The sequence below is a fragment of the Phacochoerus africanus genome, chromosome 8 (genome assembly GCF_016906955.1).
Source record: "Phacochoerus africanus isolate WHEZ1 chromosome 8, ROS_Pafr_v1, whole genome shotgun sequence".
Classification (NCBI taxonomy): domain Eukaryota; kingdom Metazoa; phylum Chordata; class Mammalia; order Artiodactyla; family Suidae; genus Phacochoerus; species Phacochoerus africanus.
In genome coordinates this window covers 43,317,044-43,328,918 of record NC_062551.1, presented here as the reverse complement: position 1 = coordinate 43,328,918, position 11,875 = coordinate 43,317,044, and positions in this window count along the sequence as shown.

Genomic DNA, 11,875 nt, shown 5'->3' with positions numbered 1-11,875 from the left:
AGGTAGTTTGGTTTAAAAAAAAAAAAGGAAAAAACGACACTTCTGTGTGAAAGCAGAGAAATGTAATGTTGGTGTGTGTGTCACTTTCCAGGTCCTGCAGAATCTGCGAAGGGTTTGTCCCCTGAGCAAGCGCCACTGGATGACGATCATTCTATAAAGATAATACAAGCACACTAACAGACATTTGGAAAACAGAAGAATATTCCTTCTAAGCCCACAGTCCTAATACAACCATTGTTAAAGGTGTTATTGGAAAAGACTATGGCAGAGTCTTTGATGTGGTTGATGAGCCTGTGTGATGTGTGATGTGTTGATTATTCTGTTCTTGGCTCACTCCCAGTCCTGGCCTGGCTTCAGAGGTGAGGATGGGGAAGAGTGACTCTTAAAGCAGATCAAATGGGTTAGAGTCCTTCCGCATTCATTTAGGATCCTGGGCAAGTTACTTAGCCTCTCTGAGCCTTAGTTTCTCCCTCCATAAAAAGAGGATAATAATGGTACCTATTTGGAGTTCCTGTTGTGGTTCAGTGGTAATGAACCCAACTAGTATCCGTGAGGTTGTGGATTCGATCCCTGGCCTTGCTCACTGGGTTAAGGATCCAGAATTGCCATGAGCTATGGTGTAGGTCACAGATGTGGCTCGGATCCCAAGTTGCTGTGATGTAGGCTGGCAGCTGCAGCTCTGATTCAACCCTTAGCCTGGAAACCTCCATGTGCTGCAGTTGCGGCCCTAAAAAGACACACACACACACACACACACACACACACACACACACACACACACCCCTATTTCACCAGTACATTAGGAGCCTGAAATGAGATGGAACTAAGAAATACTGGTCCTCTCCTTGCCCTCCTGCATTGGCCACTGCCTGCACACAGCCACGTACCTCTGATCCTGGCTGCACACCGTGCCCTGAGTCTTTCAGCAAGAGAATCTCTCTCTCTGAGCCACCAATGGTGTATTGAGAGCTGCTGTCACCTCCACGCATAAAAGGCTACGTGTCTCACTGGGGGTTGCGGGAGTGGACAGGTGCGTGCTCTCTCTGCACACCCTAGGATGGGTCTGGGGTCAACGCAAGTGTCTTAGAAATGAGCCTCCTGTTTCCTCCTGGGTCCGACCTTGCCCACAGCCTCCTTTGAAGGCAAGTCCACTGATTACCAATGTGGATCTCATCTCCCATTTGTGGCTTTTCAGGAAGCTCAGCTGTGAGGGCTTGCAGCCCCACCCTTGTTACCAGAGGAACCAGACTCCCTGTGGCATCTGGCATCCTGCTCTGTGCCTGGTCACCATGTGCCAACCTTCACCGTCTGCGGCGACCTCAACAGGGGCTGGAAGAGACTATGCATATAGCCACAGGAGGGACACGACCATCTGGGACGTTCAGAGGCTTCCCAAAGCCTTCTGCATGCCTAGTTCAGACACATCCCACCCCCAGGCACACACAATCACTCATTCAATACCTTCCTAGGCTGGAGTAGGCATGGGCTGCCAGGCTCCCTGAGACGTGACCAGGAGGTGCTGCAGCTTAACCACACAGCGCCAGAGCCCAGGCTGTGGGAGGGGCTGAAGCCTCATCTCTGCCCAGAGAGGGGACCTACTTGCCAAGGCCTTTCAGCAGCCCCCAAAAGCATATGAAATGATCCACCCAGAGCCTCCAGAAGGAACCAACCCAGCAGACAGCTTGATTTTGGACTTCGGGCCTCCCAAACCACGAAGGAATAAATTTCTGTTGTTTTAAACCACCCAGTGCATGGTTATTTATTGGCTGCCCTAGGAAATCAGTACATCTGGGGAGCCCACCTAAGGGCAGGATAGTGGCCCGCCATGCATCGCTTCTTCCTGGGTGGGCTTGGTCAAGGGCAACGGCCCCATCCAGGGAGAGGTGGCTGTGAGCCCGCTCACAAGCTGCTTGCCTTTCACTCAAGTGTAATTTCTAGAGGATGTCAAAGAGAAGCAAAGCCAGATGCTAGAAAAAAGGCAGTCAAGACAGATCTCATTCCAGAAGCACTGCAGTCGGAGAAAGTGACACCCGTGCAGAACTGAATTCATCTCCTCTGTGTGGGGGAGGGGGAGGAGGCAGGGACGTGGGCAAAAAGCAGGTGGGGGTTGGGCAGTGTGAATACGCCCCTGCGTTTGCTCATTAGAGCTTATGGAGTTCGGCTCCTACCCCCCTCCCGCCCCACCCCTGCACCATCCTCCCCCTGCCCGGAACTGGAGACGGGGAGACAGGGGCCCTATCTTCAGGTGCTGGAACAGATATTATATTTTTGGAGGGCAGCCTTGGGCTTTCCTAGGCAGGAACTTAAGGGGGGTGCTAGGCTGTCCCTGGGATATGGTCTGGAGTTAGTTTGGTGACATCTCTCCACATTGTTTGTGCCGAGAGGCTGCAGTCCATACAGGCTGAGGTTGGAGCCAGTGGACAAGAGGGCTCAGAGGAGCCTGAGTTTTGACAGAGAGTTTGGCTAAAGGAGATGGAAGCAGATGCAAGCCCCACCCACCCAGCATGGAGCTCTAGTGGGAAGACAAACAAGGCAACAGCCTCAGGAGAGTGTGGGGTGGTGAGGAAAATGCAGGAGCAGGGGGCACATGGTGGAGACACAACAATGCACGCAGGAGGCAGGGCTGTCAGGGAAGGAGGGAGAATCCAAGCTGTACCTGACAGTGGTGGAGGGTGGCCAGGGGAACAACGTATTTGATGCCTGAGGGTTGGAAGCAGTGCATCAGGAATGTAGAATTAGGGGAGGTGTGGGGACAGTGAAATGTGGGGCCTGGGCTGACGACAGGGGGCAGGTGGAATCTCAGAGGTGGGACCAGATACAATATTGCCAAACACTCTCCAGGAGATGCTAAGATGCAGACCTGGAGTTCATGTGGTGGCTCAGCAGCTTAAGAACCCAGCTGGTATCCATGAGAATGTGGGTTGGATCCCTGGTCTTACTCAGTGGGTTAAGGATCCGGTGTTGCCATGAGCTATGGCATGGGTTGTGGATGTGGCTCGGATCTGGCATTGCTTGGCTATGGTGAAGGCTGGCAGCTGCAGCTCCAATTGGACCCCCAGCTTGGAGACTTCCATATGTCACAAAAAAAAAAAAAAAAAGAAGAAGAAGAAGGAAAAAAAAAGAAAAAAATCAGGAGTTCCCGTCGTGGCACAGTGGTTAACGAATCCAACCAGGAACCATGAGGTTGCAGGTTCGGTCCCTGCCCTTGCTCAGTGGGTTAACGATCTGGCGTTGCCGTGAGCTGTGGTGTAGGTTGCAGACGCGGCTCGGATCCTGCGTTGCTGTGGCTCTGGTGTAGGCCGGTGGCTACAGGTCTGATTCAACCCCTAGCCTGGGAACCTCCATATGCCGCGGGAGCGGCCCAAGAAATGGCAAAAAGATAAAAAAAAAAAAATCAGACCTGCTTGAGACCTCACTGCTCTAGCCTCAGGGTAACGTGACACCCCTGAGAGGCTGTGAGCAGCTGGGAGGGACAGTTCAGATCTCTTTTATTTAAAGGATCTCTGGGCAGAAGCTGGGCAAGCCTCTTTGAAGGTTCCAGCGATAACTCATGGAGAGAAGAGGGATCCTGGTCCATGGCAGTGAGTTTGGGAGGAAGGGGGGATTCTGGGGACGCTTAGGGAGAGCAGTGGTAGCATTTGGTGGTGACAGGATCTACTTGCAAAGGTGAGGTGACATTGGATTTCCGTGTGGACAGCTGGCTGCGTGGCCACTGAGATGGGGAGTCACAATGGGAAAGTCAAGCAGTGACTGGGCGAGGCTGTTTGCCTTGCCCTGTGATACCTGTGTGGTGCTATTGGGAGATACTGAAATAGAGCCAGTGTGGGTATCCGACCTGAGATGAAGCTGCTGCAGTTGCCAGCATGTGAGCAGCGGTTAGAGGATGGAGGGCCTGCAACACAATCTAGGAGGCAGTGGTGGGATTAGGGGGGTTCCAATTTTGGAGGGATGGGCTGAATCTCAGCAGTTGGAGAAGGGCCAGCCAGAGAGGTGGGAGGAAGTCAGGAGAGGGTGAGCAGCTGGGAGACAAAGCAAGGGAGAGTTTCAAGAAGGAGGGAGTCCTTTCCAGCAGCCTGAGGTGTCAAGAGGTCGAGTAGGATGAGGTTGAACGGAGTCCAATGGATCTGGAGGGACAAGGAACCTGGGCTCGCCTGGACTGCCTCTTCTCCTGTCCCAACCTCCTGGCCCCAGGTTGAGGCTTGTCTCCTGCTTGAAGCCCCAGGCAACCCAATTGTTAGGGTAAAAGAGAGCTCGAGGAGCACAGAGGGAGAGAACCGCAGCAGGATGTAAAGGTTCACCCGGCTTTACAATGGAAACTTCTTTTTTTGGGGGGGGGGTATTTTTTAAGGCTGCACCTGCAGCATACAGAGGTTCTCAGGCTAGGGGTGGAATCAGAGCTGTAGCCACTGGCCTACTCCACAGCCACAGCAACGTGAAATCCAAGCCACATTTTTGGCCTACACCACAACTCACAGCAATGCCAGATCGTTAACCCACTGAGCAAGGCCAGGGATCAAACCTGCATCCTCATGGGTGCTAGTCAGATTCATTTTCAGTGAGCTACAACAGGAACGCCTGCAATGGAAACTTCAGCGTTTATGTCTCCTCTCATTTAGGAAGAGGGATTGCAGTGGTTTCCCTCATCTTCATGTCCTCACTGAGGGCTGCCTGGTTCATTACAGAAATCTTTCATTCGAGTAGAGCACACAGACTGAAAAGTGTACGGATCCCATGTACGCAGCTCTGTGCCTTTTCACAAACTGCATACACGCATGGCAGCACCTGGATGAGTCCAACCCCCAGCATCGTGGGCCCCAGAAGGCTCTCCTATCCCCCGCTTCCAGGTAGCTTTAAAGGCCACAGGTAGCCAGGATTTTGACTTTCAACAGCTTGGTGAGTTTTTCCAAGTGTTCTTTTTTTTCTTTCTCATTGATTTTGTTTTTATTTTATTTTTTATGTAAACAGGCAATACAGTCCTTCATAAGTTCTCTTCGAAAACAAAATTCAGCCATGTAAATGTGGAGATCTAACTGGTTTTATTCAATGAAACATAGATTGGGCAGCCTTCCACTTAGCAGACAGAAAGGACCTCCAAGGAGCTATACAAAGTGGAAGACTTCTCCAGGCAGAAGGAGGAGAGTAAGGAAATTATTTTAGCAAATCATGGATTCTTTCAGGCAAAGACACCTTCCTTTGGGGGATGAGGGGAATCTATCAGCCAGATTACCTCACTAGTGCTGACGAAGTAATTCCATATTGACTGGTTAAAGGTCACCTTCCTGGGAGAGGCCGAAACTGTGAGTAAGCTGGATATTAAGTCTTGGTTTTCTGTCATTGGGGCTGAGCACAAGTGACTCCATTTTGGCCTGTTTGTTGACAATCCAAAACCCAAAGCAATATAAAAAAGTGTGTCTGTTGAAAAGTCTTTTTACTATCCATGCCCTCAAACTTATAGAACAGTAGTTGGCAAACTTTTTCTGAAAAGGGCCAAATATTCAATATTTTAGGTTGCAGGCCCTGTGATCTCTGTGAGAGTTACTTCATTCTGCCATTGTCATGCCAAAGCAGCCTTAGAATCACACAGCCTGTGCTCTTCTGTGTCAGGCTGCTCTCACTCAGCATTGTGTTTCCGAGATTCATTGTCTCTGTTGCACAGATTACACTGCATGAAAACATCACTTTACTTATCCAATCTGCCACCAATGGGCATTTGGGTAGTTCTAGTTTGGGACTTTTCTGAACAGGGCAGCTATGAGCAACCTTGGCCATGTCTGCTGATGGACAGAGCTGCTCATGTTTCTGTTGGGTGCACACCCGGGATTGGGTTGCTGGGTCAGAGGTGAGCATTTTGTTTTAAGGTTGCAAATGAATGGCTTCCTTTCCAGGTTTCCTGAGTTATCCAGGCTGAATGTGAAGATTGGAGACAGAACTGGGGGTGAGTGGCGGAGGGATCACGAGGATCAGAAGGCAGGAGCTGAGTGGAGGAGTGGGGACCCAGTGAGGAGCTGGTATGAAGCTGGTTGGGAAGGCAATGCTGTTCTCTCTTGTGGGACCCTTTCCCCACGGTCCTTCCGGCAATGCTAGGGAGGACTTTGTCTCAAAGCTTCCTCCATCCTGGCTTCCAGGAGAATCAACCAGGGAGTTTTCAAAAATCCCAGTCATCCATCTCCACTCCTGGGAATTCTGATTCCGTTGTTCTGCTGTGAAATGCAGGCATTAGCAGCACTGAAAGACTGTCCAGGAGCTTCTGTGCATGCCAGGGAAAAGACCCACAGGGTCTCATGCAGTAGTGTTTCCCAACATCACAGCTGGTCCCCAAGAATCTAACTGCCCATCAAAGACCACCCAGCCACTGGCACACACTGGGTCAGGCAGGAATCTCGGATATCCACAACGAAACCAGACCTGAGCAAAAGCATGCTGAAGGGACTTCCTTGGAATGGTGCGTGGCAGCTCTCAGAACATGCTCAGCCCTGGGCTGGGAAGGAAGCCTAGATAGTTGGCTCTGCTACAGCCACTGCGAAATCTTTTCTGCCTGAGCTGGAGCCTGGGCGGGGCACTGGCCTGGTTGTGCTTGGGGCCGGCACACCCAGCAGCCCTGGAAAGAGAAAGGGGGTTGGGGTGCTGGGCAGCCACCGTGATAGGGCCCCATGGGCCCTGGCAAGGGTTGGTGGCGCGGGTGGCGGGGGGGGGGCGGGTGGAATGCTCTGTACCTGTTCTGGAAGGAGCTAAACTCCCTTGGATACACCCAGGCGGATGATGGCCAGCGACTCCCCTGCCCCCCACCCCGGAGACCTTTCTACCTTCTCTCCAGTGGCCCGGATTCTGCAGGAGCCCTAAAGCCATGGGACACATGGCACATATGGGACCCAAATGAGCTCTTTGCTGGGCCTCGGGGTCCAGCAGAACAGAGACTGTCCAGCAGTGTCCTTGACCCCTTCCCTAAAATATCCTGCTCTTCTCACCAACAGCATGACCTTTACCAGCCAGTCTGGACAGGGTCCCCTCTTGTCGTGGTCACCATTGGCATGTTTTGGCTGGAGATGACAGCCCCTCAGTGAGCTGGCTTCAAGGTCGGTCATGGTTGAGCCTGTTTCCCTGCTCCCACAGGGCCACCCAGGAGGATGAGACACGTCAGGCCCCAAGGGAGTCGCCAGCAAGCCCCCTGGGAACCCAGGTGCCCCTCTGACCCCTGGAATCTCTGGGAAGAGGGGAGCAGGCAGGGGGGCATGTAGGGGCTGGTGTGAAGCAGCCCCCTCCTCCCAGCTGACCGGGCCCCTTCCCTCCCCCTCATTCTGGGCTCAGGTGCTGGGAGCAATCTCTGAATCCATGGAAACCACAGAGGAGGCAGAAATCAGAAGGGAGGAGGGGGCTGAGCGCCGTCTTTGCAAATCCTGGGCAGGGGGAGGGGAGATAGTTCCTTCCTTGATGAGTAAAAAAGCCCCCAAACCACCACTTCTGTCTCGCTGGCAGCCACCCCACCGAGGGCTTGGCTCCCATTTCTCTCTGGGGTCTAGAAAGGACAGCAGGATAAGGATTCTTCCTCTGGGAGGGGTTAGCTGGCCGCACGGTGGGGGGGTCATGGGGACAGGGGCAGGGGCACTGAGACCAGGCAGTGGTCACTGTGTGGAGGTGGGCATTGGGGCTATGGGGCTGGGAGGCTGGGAGGTGGAAGTCGGGAGTGAGGAGAGGCAGAAGTGGGGAGGCAGGGATGGGGAGCTGCGGAGTCAGGGATGGGGAGGGGGGATGGACCACGCAGGGTCTGTGCTCCCACCGACCAGGTCATCCACCTACCCAGCGGCCCCAACTACGCAGCTGTCCTCCTGGCTACATCCTGGAGTGACCTGCCTATGATCTTCATAAATAATAACTAGGCCTTTTCCTTCAAAACCCCAACCAACCAACCTCCCCTCCAGACAGAGTCTGACTGCGTGACTCCTTTGGAGCCAGGAACAAGGAAGTGGGGACAGACCAAAGCAGGTGGGTGCCAGGGTTTTTTGGGGGGGCATCCCTAACAGATGCTGGGATCCCAGATGTAAGCAAGCTTCCCAGTTTGCAAAGAAGCCCCACAGGCTGCAGAGCATTCCTGAGACAGAGGTTTTCTTTTTGTTGCTTTTTAGGGCCACACCTGCAGCATATGGAGGTTCCCAGGCTAGGGGTTGAAACAGAGCTACGGCTGCCCGCCACAGCCACAGCAGCACAGGATCTGAGCTGGGTCTGCGACCTACACCACAACTCACAACAATGCCAGATCCTTAACCCACTGAGCGAGGCCAGGGATCGAACCTACAACCTCATGGTTCCTAATCAGATTTGCTTCCACAGCACCACAACAGGAACGCTGAGGTTTGCTTTTGTAAAGTGTTTATTTATTTTTAATTTTTAAATTTTTTATTTTTTTTTTTCTTATTAGGGCCGCACCAACGGCACACAGAAGTTCCCAGGCCAGGTATCAAATCAGAGCTGCAGCTGCCAGCCTACACCACAGCCACATCAATGTGAGATCTGAGCCACATCTGTGACCTAAACCACAGCTCACAGCAACGCTGCATCTTTAACCCACTGAGAGAAGCCAGGGATCAAACCCGCATCCTCATGGATACTAGCCAGGTTCTGAACTCGCTGAGGCACAATGGAGACTCTGGTTTTTATTTATTTGTTAATTACACAAATGCATGAATGTATTCTTAGAAAAAAGAATTTGGCCATTAGCTAATGTACAGCCCTTCCTGGGTGTCCCACACACCCTCCCCATCCCTGAAGACAGCGCTGTGTTTATGTTCTTCCAGACCTTTTAAGCGCTTTTACAGCATAAACGCGTGTCCACGGAGAATTCATAGCACTGTCTATTGTTTTACGGGTTTGAAAACATAATGATAAAATACAGCAGGCACCTTCTTCAACTCTTCTCTCAACAAAGTGCTGCTGAGATTTCTCTGCGTTGATACCTGTAGATCTAGGACGTTACTTTGAGTGGGTCTCGAGCCTGGTTCGCATGGGGAGGAACACGCAGACTGCTCTGAGCTTTTCTCTCTCACAAATCATTCTTCAGGGAGTTCCTGTGGGGGCTCAGCAGGTTAAGAACCCAACTAGCATCCATGAGGTTGCGGGTTTGATCCCTGGCCTCACTCAGTGGGTTGAGGATCTGGCGATGCCACAAGCCGTGGTGTAGGTGGCAGAGGTGGCTCAGATCTGGTGTTGCCGTGAACTGTGGTGCCAGCCAGCAGCTGCAGCTCTGGTTCAACCCCGAGCCTGGGGAACTTCCATATGCTGCAGGTGTGGCCATAAAAAGAAAATAAGTAGATATAAATACATACATAAATAAATAAATGCACATCATTCTTCAGTGAGCGTGCTGGTGTATGGCTTCTCATTTTCATGAGATGGAGTTTCTTTAGATACTGAGAATTGCAATTACGGGTCAGAAAGCTTTGTTTTAAAATTGTTTGGTTTTATAGTGATTTCCAAAGTGCGCTCCAAAGCAGGCCTTCCAATTTATTTTCCCACAGCCTGAGAACATCGGGTCTCGGCAGGCTTTTACTCCATGCCCACCTGGTTGAGGGTGAGGGGTAGCGATGTGCTCAAAACTAGCAGGGGCTGGGATCCTGTGGGCACCAGGGTTCTGCTGGCCAGGCCAGTGAGCTTTCCTGTCTGGGCCGTGGGGAGGGCAGAAGAAGAGGGCCTCGAAGAAGAGTGGGGTGTGAAAGGCCTTCGCTGGGTGTGTGTTGGGGGGAGTGACGGGGATGCTGCCCAGTGCCCAAGCCTCAGCCCCGGAGAGGCACCTGACAGGCCTGGCACAGCAGTGCTTGTGAACTGAAGGTTGAGCTGACGCGGGGGGCTGTCCGTGCAATAAGCCCCAACCAGGCCACATACCACCGCTGGTGGCTGGAGTGCTGCTTAAAAATCCACATGCCTGGGCCACATCTCGGCCCACCACATCTTAATCTCTGAGGGGGGCTGCCCCATCCCCACTGCCCCCAACAAGCATGCGGACAGAGCTCAGAGCTTGTCCCTCTGCTGCATGGGCCTTCCCCAGGGGACTTGGACCCCCTTACAAGGGGCCCTTGGTCTTTTTTTTTTTAATTTTTAAAACAATTTCATGTATATATATTTTTTAGGGCTATGGAAGTTCCCAGGCCAGGGGTCCAATCGGAGCTGCAGCTGCCAGCCTACACCATAGCTGTAGCAAGCGGGGATCTGAGCTGCACCTGCAACCTACACCACAGCTCCCGGCAACCCAGATCCTTAACCTACTGAGCAAGGCTGGGAATCAAACCCACATCCTCACGGATACTAGTTGAGTTCTTAACCCCCTGAGCCCCAGTGGGAACTCTTCTATCTTCCTCTCTTAACCCCACCCCTCAGTCTGTTCTGCATCTTGGTCACTGCAGGGACTTCTGTATGTGACTTCATCTTCACATGGCAAGAGCCCCTGGTGACAGAAGGGAGTGTTCGCCATTGGTGCCAGATCCAAAGCTAGAACTGGTTCTCCACGAAGCCAAGTCTGCAGACGGAATTCAGGGAACATCTCAGTTGGGATCTCCTCCCCCCTCTCCCTGCCAAGCAGAGGCGGTGCCACAAACAGAGGTGGTGCCAGGAGTAGATTTTAGGTCCATTCTCCTCCCAGATCCCTGTAAAGAAGCCTGGCTGCTCACCGCCGCCTAGCACTGCTGCCACAGCTCAAGGCAGCCCCGCTCGACCGCCCAGCCTCCCTGGAAGAAGCAGGGAAAGGCCTCGTGCTGGGCAGGCAGCTGCTCCTGCAGGTGGATTTGTGGTCTGAGTGAAACCACATGTGCAGAAGCTCCTGCCTCTGGCATTTCCACTGTGAGATGATTTTCGGTAAATTCTCCCTCAAGCCCTAAATATTGATCACTGAGCTCTGGAAATAAAATTGTAGTTTTCCCAAAGACAGCTGGAATGGAACATCCAGACAGGATGGGGAAGCGAGTGAGACCCCTGCTGGCTCACGAAACTGTGGGTGAACTTGGTGTTTGACTCAGAGAAGGGGCTACTGTCTGGACAGAGTGCAGTGGCGGCAAAGACTTGGGTATCAATCTTTTAAAAAGATGTTCTGTGGGGTTCCCATGGCAGCTCAGCCGTAACGAACCAGACTAGTACCCATGAGGACGTGGGTTCGATCCCTGGCCTCACTCAGTGGGTTACAGATCCCGAGTTGCTGTGGTTGTGGTGTAGGCCAGCAGCTACAGCTCTGATTTGATATTTGACCCCTAGCCTGGGAAGTTCTACATGCCATAGCTGTGGCCCTAAAAAGACAAAAATAAAATAAAATAAAACAAAACAAAACAAAATAAAACAAAACTCTGGATTGAAGGACCAGTGCTTGGAAGTGGAGTGGGTGCCATTGGCACAATCATCTGGATTTAACTGGCTCCAGCCCCATCACAGGGGTCCTCCAGTCCTCTCAAATCTCTTCCAGGTATTCTGGGGGTGGGTGTCCCCAGAGGGATTTTTACATAAACTCAGAGTCCTCCAGCTTCCTGTGCTTCAAGACCAGAAAGCCCCACTGGGGGCACCATGGCTCTGCACAGCCGCTGCCCAGCCTCATGCAGCAACAGAGCTATGAGTGCTGGGCAGAATCCAGGTCTTGGCAGCCAGGCTGTGCTCCAGGCAGAGGGGAGGTGCTGAGAATTTTTTTTTTTTTTTTTAATCTTTTAGGCCTTACCTGCAGCATGTGGAATTTCCCAGGCCAGGGATCAAACCTATGCCATAGCAGTGACCCAAGCCACAACAGTGACAATGCTGGATCCTTAACCTGCTGCACCATCTGGGAACCCCCAGAGGAGGGGTGAAGGTCACCCTTCCTCCCCAGGGCCCCTCAGTGGTGCTGCTGGGTCCCTGCACCTCTCAGAGTTCC